This window comes from Schistocerca serialis, chromosome 8 (genome assembly GCF_023864345.2).
Source record: "Schistocerca serialis cubense isolate TAMUIC-IGC-003099 chromosome 8, iqSchSeri2.2, whole genome shotgun sequence".
In the NCBI taxonomy this organism is placed as follows: Eukaryota; Metazoa; Arthropoda; class Insecta; order Orthoptera; family Acrididae; genus Schistocerca; species Schistocerca serialis.
The window spans coordinates 18014897-18031777 of NC_064645.1; positions in this window are offsets into that span (position 1 = coordinate 18014897).

Here is a 16881-nt window from a genome sequence, read left to right on the forward strand (position 1 = left end):
CATTGTGCCTTTCGTATTTAATTCCGATGCAAATTCTGTGTTTCGTCGTCAATAAGAAGGTCAGAGGGATACAGTAAACCTGAAGTGAAGCATCGGAATCTATAACTAGTGTCACAGGAATGGTTCAAAGCATAGACAGTAAGAAGAGTCAGTTTTCTTATAATTAAGTCGGCATTGTGCCTTTTGCATTTAATTCCGATGCAGTTCTGTGTTTCATCGTCAATAATACGGTCAGAGTGATACAGCAAAACTGAAGTGAAGCATCGGAATCTATAACTAGTGTCACAAGAATGGTTCAAAACATAGACAGTATGAAGCATCAGTTTTCTTGTACTTAAGTTGACATTGTGCCTTTTGTATTTAATTCCGTTGCAATTTCTGTGTTTCATCGTCAATAAGAAGGTCAGAGGGATAGAGTAAACCTGAAGTGAAGCATCGGAATCGATAACTAGTGACACAGGAATGGTTAAAAACATAGAGAGAAACAAGAGTCAGTTTTAGTACTTAAGTCGGCATTGCGCCTTTTGTATTTAATTGCAGTGCAATTTCTGTGTGTCATCGTCAAGAAGAAGGTCAGAGGGATACAGTAAACCTGAAGTGAAGCATCGGAAACTATAACTAGTGTCACAGGAATGGTTCAAAACATACACAGTAAGAAGAGTCAGTTTATTTGTACTTAAGTCTGCATTGTGCCTTTTGTATTTAATTCCTATGCAATTTCTGTGTTTCATCGTTAATAAGAATGTCAGAGGGATACAGTAAACCTGAAGTGAAGCATCGGATTCTATAACTAGTGTCACAGTAATGGTTCAAAACATAGACTGTAAGAAGAGTCAGTTTTCTTGTACTTAAGTCGGCATTGTGCCTTTTGTATTAAATGCCGATGAAATTTCTGTGTTTCATCGTCAATAAGAAGGTCAGAGGGATACAGTAAACCAGAAGTGAAGCATCAGAATCTATAACTAGTGTCACAGGAATGGTTCAAAACATACACATTAAGAAGTGTCAGAATTCTTGTACTTAAGTCGGCATTGTGCCTTTTGTATTTAATTCCGATGCAATTTCTGTGATTCATAGTCAATAAGAAGGTCAGAGGGATACAGTAAACCTGAAGTGAAGCATCGGAATCTATAACTAGTGTCACAGGAATAGTTCAAAACATAGACAGTAAGTAGATTCAGTTTACTTGTACTTAATTCGGCATTGTGCCTTTCGTATATAATTCCGATGCAATTTCTTGGTTTCAACGTCAATAACAATGTCAGAGGGATACAGTAAACCTGTAGTGAAGCATCGGAATCCATAACTAGTGTCACAGGAATGGTTCAAAACATGGACAGTAAGAAGAGTCAGTTTACTTGTACTTAAGTTGGCATTGGGCGTTTTGTGTTTCATTCCGATGCAAATTCTGTGTTTCATCGTCAATAAGAAGGTCAGAGGGATACAGTAACCCTGACGTGAGGCATCGGAATCTATAACTAGTGCCACAGAAATGGTTCAAAACATAGTCAGTAAGAAGTGTCAGTTTTCCTGTACTTAAGTCAGCATTGTGCCTTTTCTATATAATTCCGATGCAATTTCTGTGTTTCGTCGTCAATAAGAAGGTCAGAGGGATACAGTAAACCTGAAGTGAAGCATCGGAATCTAAAAACGATCTCTCAGGAAAGGTTCAAAACATAGACAGTAATAGGAGCCAGTCATCTTGTGCTTGAGCCGGCATTGTGAATTTTGGATTTAATTCCGATGCAATTTCTGTGTTTCATCGTCAATAAGAAGGTCAGAGGGATACAGTAAACCTGAAGTGATGCATCGGAATCTATAACTAGTGTCACAGGAATGGTTCAAAACACAGACAGTAAGAAGAGTTAGTTTTCTTGTACTTAAGTCGGCATTGTGCCTTTTGTATTTAATTCCGAAGCAATTTCTGTGTTTCATCGTCGAATAAGAAGGTCAGAGGGATACAGTAAACCTGAAGTGAAGCATCGGAATCTATAACTAATGTCACAGGAATGGTTCAAAACATAGTTAGTAAGAAGAGTCAGTTTTCTTGTACTTAAGTCGGAATTGTGCCTTTTGTAATTAATTCCGTTGCAATTTCTGTATTTCATCGTCAATAAGAAGGTCAGATGGATACAGTAAACCTGAAGTGAAGCATCGGAAAATATAACTAGTGTCACAGGAATGGTTCAAAGAATAGACAGTAAGAAGAGTCAGTTTTCTTGTACTTAAGTCGGCATTGTGCATTTTGTATCTAATTTCGATGCAATTTCTGTATTTCATCATCAATAAGACGGTCAGAGGGATACAGGAAACCTGAAGTGAAGTATCGGAATCTATAACTAGTGTCACAGGAATGGTTCAAAACATAGACAGTAAGAAACGTCAGTTTTCTTGTACTTAAGTTGGCATTGTTCCTTTTGTATTTAATTCCGTTGCAATTTCTGTGTGTCATCGTCAATAAGAAGGTCAGAGGGATGCAGTAAACCTAAAGTGAAGCATCGGAAACTATAACTAGTGTCACAGGAATGGTTCAAAACATAGTCAGTAAGAAGAGTCAGTTTACTTGTACTGAAGTCTGCATTGGGCCTTTTGTATTTAATTCCTATGCAATTTCTGTGTTTCATCATCAATAAGAATGTCTGAGGGATACAGTAAACCTGAAGTGAAGCATCAGAATCTATAACTAGTGTCACAGTAATGGTTCAAACATAGACAGTAAGAAGAGTCTGTTTTCTTGTACTTAAGTCGGCATTGTGACTTTTGTATTTAATGAAGATGAAATTTCTGTGTTTCATCGTCAATAAGTAGGTCAGAGGGATACAGTAAACCTGAAGTGAAGCATCGGAATCTATAACTAGTGTCACAGGAATGGTTCAAAACATAGACAGTAAGAATAGTCAGTTTTCTTGTACTTAAGTCGGCATTGTGCCTTTTGTATTCAATTCCGTTGCAATTTCTGTGTTTCATCGTCAATACGAAAGGTCAGAGGGAAACAGTAAACCTGAAGTGAAGCATCGGAATCCATAACTAGTGTCACAGGAATGGTTCAAAACATAGACAGTAAGAAGAGTCAGTTTTCTTGTACTTAAGTCGGCATTGTGCATTTTGTATCAAATTTCGATGCAATTTCTGTGTTTCATCATCAATAAGACGGTCAGAGGGATACAGTAAACCTGAAGTGAAGTATCGGAATCTATAACTAGTGTCACAGGAATGATTCAAAACATAGACAGTAAGAAGCGCCAGTTTTCTTGTACTTAAGTTGGCTTTGTGACTTTTGTATTTAATTCTGTTGCAATTTCTGTGTTTCATCGTCAATAAGAAGGTCAGAGGGATACAGTAAACCTCAAGTGAAGCATCGGAATCGATAACTAGTGACACAGGAATGGTTAAAAACATAGAGAGTAACAAGAGTCAGTTTTCCTGTACTTAAGTCGGCATTGCGCCTTTTGTATTTAATTCCGGTGCAATTTCTGTGTGTCATCGTCAATAAGAAGGTCAGAGGGATACAGTAAACCTGAAGTGAAGCATCGGAAACTATAACTAGTGTCACAGGAATGGTTCAAAACATAGACAGTAAGAAGAGTCAGTTTACTTGTACTTAAGTCGGCATTGTGCCTTTTGTATTTAATTCCTATGCAATTTCTGTGTTTCATCATCAATAAGAATGTCTGAGGGATACAGTAAACCTGAAGTGAAGCATCGGAATCTATAACTAGTGTCACAGTAATGGTTCAAACATAGACAGTAAGAAGAGTCTGTTTTCTTGTACTTAAGTCGGCATTGTGACTTTTGTATTTAATGAAGATGAAATTTCTGTGTTTCATCGTCAATAAGAAGGTCAGAGGGATACAGTAAACCTGAAGTGAAGCATCGGAATCTATAACTAGTGTCACAGGAATGGTTCAAAACATACACATTAAGAAGTGTCAGTTTTCTTGTTCTTAAGTCGGCATTGTGCATTTTGTATTTAATTCCGATGCAATTTCTGTGTTTCATCGTCAATACGAACGTCAGAGGGATTCAGTAAACCTGAAGTGAAGCATCGGAATCTATAACTAGTGTCACAGGAATGGTTCAAAGCATAGACAGTAAGCAGAGTTAGTCTTCATGTACTTAAGTCTGCATTGTGCCTTTCGTATTTAATTCCGATGCAAATTCTGTGTTTCGTCGTCAATAAGAAGGTCAGAGGGATACAGTAAACCTGAAGTGAAGCATCGGAATCTATAACTAGTGTCACAGGAATGGTTCAAAGCATAGACAGTAAGAAGAGTCAGTTTTCTTATAATTAAGTCGGCATTGTGCCTTTTGTATTTAATTCCGATGCAGTTCTGTGTTTCATCGTCAATAAGACGGTCAGAGTGATACAGCAAAACTGAAGTGAAGCATCGGAATCTATAACTAGTGTCACAAGAATGGTTCAAAACATAGACAGAATGAAGCATCAGTTTTCTTGTACTTAAGTCGGCATTGTGCATTTTGTATTTAATTCCGAAGCAATTTCTGTGTTTCGTCGTCAATAAGAAGGTCAGAGGGATACAGTAAACCTGAAGTGAAGCATCGGAATCTAAAAACGGTCTCTCAGGAAGGGTTCAAAACATAGACAGTAAGAGGAGCCAGTCATCTTGTGCTTGAGCCGGCATTGTGAATTTTGCATTTAATTCCGATGAAATTTCTGTGTTTCATCGTCAATAAGAAGGTCAGAGGGATACAGTAAACCTGAAGTGAAGCATCGGAATATATAACTAGTGTCACAGGAATGGTTCAAAGAATAGACAGTAAGAAGAGTCAGTTTTCTTGTACTTAAGTCGGCATTGTGCCTTTTGTATTCAATTCCGTTGCAATTTCTGTGTTTCATCGTCAATATGAAAGGTCAGAGGGATACAGTAAACCTGAAGTGAAGCATCGGAATCCATAACTAGTGTCACAGGAATGGTTCAAAACATAGACAGTAAGAAGAGTCAGTTTTCTTGTACATAAGTCGGCATTGTGCATTTTGTATCTAATTTCGATGCAATTTCTGTGTTTCATCATCAATAAGACGGTCAGAGGGATACAGTAAACCTGAAGTGAAGTATCGGAATCTATAACTAGTGTCACAGGAATGGTTCAAAACATAGACAGTAAGAAACGTCAGTTTTCTTGTACTTAAGTTGGCATTGTTCCTTTTGTATTTAATTCCGTTGCAATTTCTGTGTGTCATCGTCAATAAGAAGGTCAGAGGGATGCAGTAAACCTGAAGTGAAGCATCGGAAACTATAACTATTGTCACAGGAATGGTTCAAAACATAAACAGTAAGAAGAGACAGTTTACTTGTACTTAAGTCGGCATTGGGCCTTTTGTATTTAATTCCTATGCAATTTCTGTGTTTCATCATCAATAAGAATGTCTGAGGGATACAGTAAACCTGAAGTGAAGCATCAGAATCTATAACTAGTGTCACAGTAATGGTTCAAACATAGACAGTAAGAAGAGTCTGTTTTCTTGTACTTAAGTCGGCATTGTGACTTTTGTATTTAATGAAGATGAAATTTCTGTGTTTCATCGTCAATAAGTAGGTCAGAGGGATACAGTAAACCTGAAGTGAAGCATCGGAATCTATAACTAGTGTCACAGGAATGGTTCAAAACATACACATTAAGAAGTGTCAGTTTTCTTTATCTTAAGTCGGCATTGTGCCTTTTGTATTTAATTCCGATGCAAATTCTGTGTTTCATCGTCAGTAAGAAAGTCAGAGGGATACAGTAAACCTGAAGTGAAGCATCGGAATCTATAACTAGTGTCACAGGAATAGTTCAAAACTTATTCAGTAAGTAGAGTCAGTTTTTCTTGTACTTAATTCGGCAATGTGCTTTTGTATATAATTCCGATACAATTTCTGTGTTTCAACGTCAATAAGAATGTCAGAGGGATACAGTAAACCTGTAGTGAAGCATCGGAATCCATAACTAGTGTCACAGGAATGGTTCAAAACATGGACAGTAAGAAGTCACTTTACTTGTACTTAAGTTGGCATTGTGCGATTTGTGTTTCATTCAGGTGCAAATTCTGTGTTACATCGTCAATAAGAAGGTCAGCGGGATACAGTAAACCTGACGTGAGGCATCGGAATCTATAACTAGTGCCACAGGAATGGTTCAAAACATAGTCAGTAAGAAGTGTCAGTTTTCTAGTACTTAAGTCGGCATTGTGCCTTTTCTATATAATTCCGATGTAATTTCTGTGTTTCGTCGTCAATAGGAAGTGCCAAGGGATACAGTAAACCAGAAGTGAAATATCGGAATCTAAAACCGGTCTCAGAGAAAGGTTCAAAACATAGACAGTAAGAAGAGCCAGTCTTCTTCTACTATAGTCGGCATTGTGCCTTTTGTATTTAATTCCGATGCAATTTCTGTGTTTCATCGTCAATAAGAAGGTCAGAGGGATACAGTAAACCTGAAGTGAAGCATCGGAATCTATAACTAGTGTCACAGGATTGGTTCAAAACATAGACAGTAAGAAGAGTCAGTTTACTTTACTTAAGTCGGCATTGTGCCTTTTGTATTTAATTCCGATGCAATTTCTGTGTTTCATCGTCAATAAGAAGGACAGAGGGATACAGTAAACCTGAAGTGAAGCATCGGAATCTATAACTAGTGTCACAGGAATGGTTCAAAGCATAGACAGTAAGAAGAGTCACTTTTCTAATAATTAAGTCGGCATTGTGCCTTTTGTATTGATTTCATATGCAACTTCTGTGTTTCATCGTCAATAAGAAGGTCAGAGGGATACAGTAAACCTGAAGTGATGCATCGGAATCTATAACTAGTGTCACATGAATGGTTCAAAACATAGACAATAAGAAGAGTCAGTTTTCTTGTACTTTACCCGGCATTGTGCCTTTTCTATTTAATTCCTATGCAATTTCTGTGTTTCGTCGTCAATAAGAAGGTACAAGGGATACTGTAAACCTGAAGTGAAGCATCGGAATCTAAAACCGGTCTCACAGCAAAGGTTCAAAACATAGACAGTAAGAAGAGCCAGTCTTCTTGTACTTGAGTCGGCATTGTGCCTTTTGTTTTTATTTCCGATGCAATTTCTGTGTTTCATCGTCAATAAGACGGTCAGAGGGATACAGCAAACCTTAAGTGAAGCATCGGAATCTATAACTGGTGTCACAGCAATGGTTCAAAACATAGACAGTAAGAAGAGTCAGTTTTCTTTTACTTAAGTCGGCATTGTGCCTTTTGTATTTAATTCCGATGCACTTTCTGTGTTCCATCGTCAATGAGAAGGGCCATGGGATACAGTAAACCTGAAGTGATGCATCGGAATCTATAACTGGTGTCACAGCAATGGTTCAAAACATAGACACTAAGAAGAGTCAGTTTTCTTGTACTTAAGTCGGCATTGTGCCTTTTGTATTTAATTTCGATTCAAATTTCTGTGTTTCATCGTCAATGAGAAAGTCAGCGGGATACAGTAAACCTGAAGTGAAGTATCGGAATATATAACTAGTGACACAGGAATGGTTAAAAACATAGAGAGTAACAAGAGTCAGTTTTCTTGTACTTAAGTCGGCATTGTAGTTTTGTCTTTAATGCCGATGAAATTTCTGTGTTTCATCGTCAATAAGAAGGTCAGAGGGATACAGTAAACCGGAAGTGAAGCATCGGAATCTATAACTAGTGTCACAGGAGTGGTTCAAAACATAGACAGTAAGAAGAGTCAGTTTTCTTGTACTTATGTCCGCATTGTGCCTTTTGTATTTAATTCTGATGCAATTTCTGTGTTTCATCGTCAATAAGAAGGTCAGAGGGATACAGTAAACCTGAAGTGAAGCATCGGAATCTATAACTAGTGTCACAGGAATAGTTCAAAACATAGACAGTAAGTAGAGTCAGTTTACTTGTACTTAATTCGGCATTGTGCCTTTTGTATATAATTCCTATGCAATTTCTGTGTTTCAACGTCAATAAGAATGTCAGAGGGATACAGTAAACCTGTAGTGAAGCATCGGAATCCATAACTAGTGTCACAGGAATGGTTCAAAACATGGACAGTAAGAAGAGTCACTTTACTTGTTCTTAAGTTGGCATTGTGCGTTTTGTGTTTCATTCCGATGCAAAATCTGTGTTTCATCTTCATTACGTAGATCAGAGGGATACAGTAAACCTGACGTGAGGCATCGGAATCTATAACTAGTGTCACAGGAGTGGTTCAAAACATAGACAGTAAGAAGAGTCAGTTTTCTTGTACTTATGTCCGCATTGTGCCTTTTGTATTTAATTCTGATGCAATTTCTGTGTTTCAACGTCAATAAGAATGTCAGAGTGATACAGTAAACCTGTAGTGAAGCATCAGAATCTATAATTAGTGTCACAGGAATGGTTCAAAACATGGACAGTAAGAAGAGTCAGTTTACTTGTACTTAAGTTGGCATTGTGTGTTTCGTGTTTCATTCCGATGCAATTTCTGTGTTTCATCGTCAAAAAGAATGTCAGAGGCATACAGTAAACATACGTGAGGCATCGGAATCTATAACTAGTGTCACAGGAATGGTTCAAAGCATAGACAGTAAGAAGAGTTAATTTTCTTGTACTTAAGTCGGCATTGTGCATTTTGTATTTAATTCCGATGCAATTTCTGTGTTTCATCGTCAATAAGACGGTCAGAGGGATACAGTAAACCTGAAGTGAAGCATCGGAATCAATAACTAGTGACGCAGGAATGGTTCAAAGCATAGACAGTAAGAAGAGTCAGTCTTCTTGTACTTATGTCGGCATTGTGCCTTTTGTATTCAATTCCGATGCAATCTCTGTGTTTCATCACCAATAAGAAGGTCAGAGTGTTACAGTAAACCTTAAGTGAAGCATCGGAATCTATAACTAGTGTCACAGGAAAGGTTCAAAACATAGACAGTAAGAAGAGTCAGTTTACTTGTACTTAAGTCTGCATTGTGCCTTTTGTATTTAATTCCGATGCAATTTCTGTGTTTCATCGTCAATAAGAAGGTCAGAGGGATACAGTAAACCTGAAGTGAAGCATCGGAATCTATAACTAGTGTCATAGCAATGGTTCAAAGCATAGACTGTAAGAGGAGTCAGTTTTCTTATAATTAAGTCGTAATTGTGCCTTTTGTATTTAATTCCGATGCAATTTCTGTGTTTCATCGTCAATAAGACGGTCAGAGGGATACAGTAAACCTGAAGTGAAGCATCGGAATCAATAACTAGTGACGCAGGAATGGTTCAAAGCATAGACAGTAAGAAGAGTCAGTCTTCTTGTACTTATGTCGGCATTGTGCCTTTTGTATTCAATTCCGATGCAATCTCTGTGTTTCATCACCAATAAGAAGGTCAGAGTGTTACAGTAAACCTTAAGTGAAGCATCGGAATCTATAACTAGTGTCACAAGAATGGTTCAAAACATAGACAATAAGAAGAGTCAGTTTTCTTGTTCTTAAGTCGGCATTGTGCCTTTTCTATATAATTCCGATGCAATTTCTGTGTTTCCTCGTCAGTAAGAAGGGCCAAGGGATACAGTAAACCTGAAGTGAAGCATCGGAATCTATAACTAGTGTCACAGGAATGGTTCAAAGCATAGACAGTAAGAAGAGTAAATTTTCTTGTACTTAAGTCGGCATTGCGCCTTTTGTATTTAATTCCGATGCAATTTCTGTGTGTCATCGTCAATAAGAAGTCAGAGGGAGACAGTAAACCTGAAGTGAAGCATCGGAATCTATAACTAGTGTCACAGGAATGGTTGAAAACATAGACAGTAAGAAGAGTCTGTTTACTTGTACTTAAGTCTGCATTGTGCCATTTGTATCTTATGTCGATGAAATTTCTGTGTTTCATCGTCAATAAGAAGGTCAGAGGGATACAGTAAACCTGAAGTGAAGCATCGGAATCTATAACTAGCGTCACAGGAATGGTTCAAAACATAGACAGTAAGAAGAGTCAGTTTTCTTGTACTTAAGTAGGCATTGTGCCTTTTGTATTTAATTCCGATGCAATTTCTGTGTTTCATCGTCGATACGAAGGTCACAGGGATACATTAAACCTCAAGTGAAGCATCGGAATCTATAACTTGTGTTACAGGAATAGTACAAATCATAGACAGTAAGTAGAGTCAGTTTACTTGTACTTAATTCTGCATTGTGCCTTTTAAATATAATTCCGATGCAATTTCTGTGTTTCATCGTCAATAAGAAGGTCAGAGGGATACAGTAAACCTGTAGTGAACCATCGGAATCTATAACTAGTGTCACAGGAATGGTTAAAAGCATAGACAGTAAGAAGAGTCAGTCTTCTTGTACTTAAGTCGGCATTGTGCCTTTTGTATTCAATTCCGATGCAATCTCTGTGTTTCATCACCAATAAGAAGGTCAGAGTGTTACAGTAAACCTTAAGTGAAGCATCGGAATCAATAACTAGTGTCACAGGAAAGGTTCAAAACATAGACCGTAAGAAGAGTCAGTTTACTTGTACTTAAGTCTGCATTGAGCCTTTTGTATTTAATTCCGATGCAATTTCTGTGTTTTATCGTCAATAAGAAGGTCAGAGGGATACAGTAAACCTGAAGTGAAGCATCGGAATCTATAACTAGTGTCACAGGAATGGTTCAAAACATAGACAGTAAGAGGAGTCAGTTTTCTTGTACTTAAGTCGGTATTGTGCATTTTGTATTTAATTCCGATGCAATTTGTCTGTTTCATCGTCAATAAGAAGGTCACAGGGATACAGTAAACCTGAAGTGAAGTATCGGAATCTATAACTAGTGTCACAGGAGTGGTTCAAAACATAAACAGTTAGAAGCGTCAGTTTTCTTGTACTTAAGTCGGCATTGTGCCTTTTGTATTAAATTTCGATGCAATTTCAGTGTTTCATCGTCAATAAGACGGTCAGAGGGATACAGTAGACCTGAAGTGAAGTATCGGAATCTATAACTAGTGTCACAGGAATGGTTCAAAACATAGACAGTAAGAAGCATTAGTTTACTTGTACTTAAGTTGGCATTGTGCTTTTTGTATTTAATTCTGTTGCAATTTCTGAGTTTCATCGTCAATAAGAATGTCAGAGGGATACAGTAAACCTGAAGTAAGTATCGGAATCTATAACTAGTGACACAGGAGTGGTTAAAAACATAGAGAGTAACAAGGGTCAGTTCTCTTGTACTTAAGTCTGCATTGCGCCTTTTGTATTTAATTCCGGTGCAATTTCTGTGTGTCATCGTCGATAAGAAGGTCGGAGGGATACAGTAAACCTGAAGTAAAGCATCGGAAACTATAACTAGTGTCACAGGAATGGTTCAAAACATAGACAGTGAGAAGAGTCAGTTTACTTGTACTTAAGTCGGCATTGTGCTTTTTGTATTTAATTCCGATGCAATTTCTGTGTTTTATCGTCAATAGGAAGGTCAGAGGGATACAGTAAAACTTAAGCGAAGCATCGGAATCTATAACTAGTGTCACAGGAATGGTTCAAAACATAGACGGTAAGAAGAGTCAGTTTTCTTGTACTTAAGTCGGCATTGTGCATTTTGTGTTTAATTCCGATGCAATTTCTCTGTGTCATCATCAATAAGAAGGTCACAGGTATACAGTAAACCTGAAGTGAAGCATCGGAATCTATAACTAGTGTCACAGGAGTGGCTCAAAACATAAAAAGTAAGAAGCGTCAGTTTCCTTGTACTTAAGTCGGCATTGTGCCTTTTGTGTTCAATTCCGATGCAATTTCTGTGTTTCATCGGCAATACGAAAGGCCAGAGGGATACAGTAAATCTGAAGTGAAGCATCGGAACCCATAACTAGTGTCACAGGAATGGTTCAAAACATAGACAGTAAGAAGAGTCAGTTTCCTTGTACTTAAGTAAGCATTGTGCCTTTTGCATTTAATTCCGATGCAATATCTGTGTTTCATCGTCAATAAGAAGGTCACAGGGATACATCAAACCTGAAGTGAAGCATCGGAATCTTTAACTTGTGTCACAGGAATTGTTCAAAACATAGAAAGTTAGTAGAGTCAGTTTACTTGTACTTAATTCGGCATTGTGCCTTTTGTATATAATTCCGATGCAATTTCTGTGTTTCATCGTCAATAAGAAGGTCAGAGGGATATAGTAAAGCTGTACTGAAGCATCGGAATCTATAATTAGTGTCACAGGAATGGTTCAAAACATGGACAGTAAGAAGAGTCAGTTTACTTGTACTTAAGTTGGCATTGTGTGTTTCGTGTTTCATTCCGATGCAATTTCTGTGTTTCATCGTCAAAAAGAATGTCAGAGGGATACAGTAAACCTGAAGTGAAGCATCGGAATCTATAACTAGTGTCACAGGATTGGTTCAAAGCATAGACAGTAAGAAGAGTCAGTCTTCTTGTACTTAAGTCGGCATTGTGCCTTTTGTATTCAATTCCGATGCAATCTCTGTCTTTCATCACTAATAAGAAGGTCAGAGTGTTACAGGAAACCTTAAGTGAAGCATCGGAATCTATAACTAGTGTCACAAGAAAGGTTCAAAACATAGACAGTAAGAAGAGTCAGTTTACTTGTACTTAAGTCTGCATTGTGCCGTTTTGTATTTAATTCCGATGCAATTTCTGTGTTTCATCGTCAATAAGAAGTTCAGAGGGATACAGTAAACCTGAAGTGAAGCATCGGAATCTATAACTAGTGTCACAGGAATGGTTCAAAGCATAGACTGTAAGAGGAGTCAGTTTTCTTATATTTAAGTCGTAATTGTGCCTTTTGAATTTAATTCCGATGCAATTTCTGTGTTTCATCGTCAATAAGACGGTCAGAGTGATACAGCAAACCTGAAGTGAAGCATCGGAATCTATAACTAGTGTCACAAGAATGGTTGAAAACATAGACAATAAGAAGAGTCAGTTTTCTTGTTCTCAAGTCGGCATTGTGCCTTTTCTATATAATTCCGATGCAATTTCTGTGTTTCCTCGTCAATAAGAAGGGCCAAGGGATACAGTAAACCTGAAGTGAAGCATCGGAATCTAAAACCGGTCTCACAGGAAAGGATCAACGCATAGACTGTAAGAAGAGCCAGTCTTCTTGTACTTGAGTCGGCATTGTGCCTTTTGTATTTAATCCCGATGCAATTTCTGTGTTTCATCGCCAATAAGGTGGTCAGATGGATACAGTAAACCTGAAGTGAAGCATCGGAATCTATAACTAGTGTCACAGGAATGGTTCAAAACATAGACAGTAAGAAGAGTTAGTTTTCTTGTACTTAAGTCTGCATTGTGATTTTTGTATTTAATTCCGATGCAATTTCTGTGTTTCATCGTCGAATAAGATGGTCAGAGGGATACAGTAAACCTGAAGTGAAGCATCGGAATCTATAACTAATGTTACAGGAATGGTTCAAAACATAGGCAGTAAGAAGATTCAGTTTTCTTGTACTTAAGTCGGCATTGTGCCTATTCTATTTAATTCCGATGCAATTTCTGTGTTTCATCGTCAATAAGAAGGTCGGAGGGATACAGTAAACCTGAAGTGAAGCATCGGAATCTATAACTAGTGTCACAGGAATGGTTCAAAGAATAGACAGTAAGAAGAGTCAATTTTCTTGTACTTAAGTCGTTATTGTGCCTTTTGTATTTAATTCCGATGCAATTTCTGTGTTTCATCGTCAATAAGAAGGGCAGAGGGATACAGTAAACCTGAAGTGATGCATCGGAATCTATAACTAGTGTCACAGGAATGGTTCAAAACATAGACAGTAAGAAGAGTCAGTTTTCTTGTACTTAAGTCGGCATTGTGCCATTTGTATTCAATTCCGATGGAATTTCTGTGTTTCATCGTCAATACGAAAGGTCAGAGGGATAAAGTAAACCTGAAGTGAAGCATCGGAATCCATAACTAGTGGTACAGGAATGGTTAAAAACATAGACCGTAAGAAGAGTCAGTTTTCTTGTACTTTAGTCGGCATTGTGCCTTTTGTATTTAATTTCGATGCAATTGCTGTGTTTAATCGTCAATAAGACTGTCAGAGGGATACAGTAAAACTGAAGTGGAGCATCGGAATCTATAACTAGTGTCACAGGAATAGTTCAAAACATAGACAGTAAGAAGAGTCAGTTTATTTATACTTAAGTTGGCATTGTGCGGTTTTGTGTTTCATTCCGATGCAATTTCTGTGATTCATCGTCAATAAGAAGGTCAGAGGGATACAGTAAACCTGACGTGAGGCATCGGAAACTATAACTAGTGTCACAGGAATGGTTCAAAGCATAGACAGTAAGAAGAGTTAAATTTCTTGTACTTAAGTCGGCATTGTGCTTTTTGTATTTAATTCCGATGCAATTTCTGTGTTTCATCGACAATAAGAGGGTCAGAGGGATACAGTAAACCTGTAGTGAAGCATCAGAATCTATAACTAGTGTCACAGGAATGGTTCATAGCATAGACAGTAAGAAGAGTCAGTCTTGTAGTACTTAAGTCGGCATTGTGCCTATTGTATTCAATTCCGATGCAATCTCTGTGTTTCATCGCCAATAAGAAGGTCAGAGGGTTACAGTAAACCTTAAGTGAAGTATCGGAATCTATAACTAGTGTCACAGGAATGGTTGAAAACATAGACAGCAAGAAGAGTCAGTTTACTTGTACTTAAGTCTGCATTGTGCATTTGTATTTAATTGCGATGCAATTTCTGTGTTTCATCGTCATTAAGAAGGTCAGAGGGATACAGTAAACCTGAAGTGAAGCATCGGAATCTATAACTAGTGTCACAGGAATGGTTCAAAGCATAGGCTGTAAGAAGAGTCAGTTTTCTTATAATTAAGTCAGCATTGTGCCTTTTGTATTTAATTCCGATGCAATTTCTGTGTTTCATCGTCAATAAGAAGGTCAGAGGGATACAGTAAACCTGAAGTGAAGCATCGGATCCTATAACTAATGTCACAGGAATGGTTCAAAACATAGACAGTAAGAAGAGTCAGTTTTCTTGTACTTAAGTCGGCATTCTGCCTTTTGTATTCAATTCCGATGCAATTTCTGTGCTTCATCGTCAATACGAAAGGTCAGAGGGATACAGAAAACTTGAAGTGAAGCATCGGAATCCATAACTAGTGTCACAGGAATGGATCAAAACATAGACAGTAAAAAGAGTAAGTTTTCTTGTACATAAGTCGGCATTGTGCCTTTTGTATTCAATTTCGATGCGATTTATGTGTTTCATCGTCAATAAGACGGTAAGAGCGATACAGTAATCCTGTAGTGAAGTATCGGAATCTATAACTAGTATCACAGGAATGGTTCAAAACATAGACAGTAAGAAGAGTCAGTTTTCTTGTACTTAAGTCGGCATTGTGCCTTTGGTATTCAATTCCGATGCAATTTCTGTGTTTCATCGTCAATACGAAAGGTCAGAGGGATACAGTAAACCTGAAGTGAAGCGTCGGAATCCATAACTAGTGTCAGAGGAATGGTTCAAAACATAGACAGTAAGAAGAGTCAGTTTTCCTGTACTTAAGTCGGCATTGTGCCTTTTCTATATATTTCCGATGCAATTTCTGTGTTTCGTCGTCAAGAAGAAGGGCCAAGGTACACAGTAAACCAGAAGTGAAGCATCGGAATCTAAAACCGGTCTCACAGGAAAGGTTCAAAACATAGACAGTAAGAAGAGCCAGTCTTTTTGTACTTGAGTTGGCATTGTGCCTTCTGTATTTAATTCCGACGCAATTTCTGTGTTTCATCGTCAATCAGAAGGTCAGAGGGATACAGTAAACCTGAAGTGAAGCATCCAAATCTATAACTAGTGTCACAGGAATGGTTCAAAACATAGACAGTAAGAATAGTTAGTTTTCTTGTACTTAAGTCGTCATTGTGCCTTTTGTATTTAATTCCGATGCAATTTCTGTGTTTCATCGTCGAATAAGAAGGTCAGAGGGATACAGTAAACCTGAAGTGAAGCATCGGCATCTATAACTAATGTCACAGGAATGGTTCAATACATAGGCAGTAAGAAGAGTCAGTTTTCTTGTACTTAACTCTTCATAGTGCCTTTTGTAAATAATTCCGATGCAATTTCTGTGTTTCATCGTCAATAAGAAGGTCAGAGGGATACAGTAAACCTGAAGTGCAACATCGGAATCTATAACTAGTATCACCGGAATGGTTCAAAACATACACAGTAAGAAGTGTCAGTTTCCTTGTACTTAAGTCGGCATTGTGCCTTTTGTATTTACTTCCGATGCAATATCTGTATTTCATCGTCAATAAGAAGGTCAGAGGCATACAGTAAACCTGAAGTGATGCATCGGAATCTGTAACTAGTGTCACAGGAATAGTTCAAATCATAGACAGTAAGTAGAGTCAGTTTACTTATACTTAATTCGGCATTGTGCGTTTTGTATATAATTCCGATGCAATTTCTGTGTTTCGTCGTCAATAAGAAGGGCCAAGGGATACAGTAAACCTGAAGTGAAGCATCGGAATCTAAAACCGGTCTCACAGGAAACGTTCAAAACATAGACAGTATGAAGAGCCAGTCTTCTTCTACTTGAGTCGGCATTGTGCCTTTTGTATTTAATTCCGATGCAATTTCTGTGTTTCATCGTCAATAAGAAGGTCAGAGGGATACAGTAAACCTGAAGTGAAGCATCGGAATCCATAACTAATGTCACGGGAATAGTTCAAATCATAGACAGTAAAAAGAGTCAGTTTACTTGTCCATAAGTCGGCATTGTGCATTTTGTATTTAATTCCCATGCAATTTCTCTGTTTCATCGTTAATAAGACGGTCACAGGGATACAGTAAACCTGAGGTGAAGCATCGGAATCTATAACTAGTGTCACAGAAGTGGTTCAAAACATAAACAGTAAGAAGCGTCAGTTTTCTTGTACTGAAGTCGGCATTGTGCCTTTTGTATTCAATTCCGATG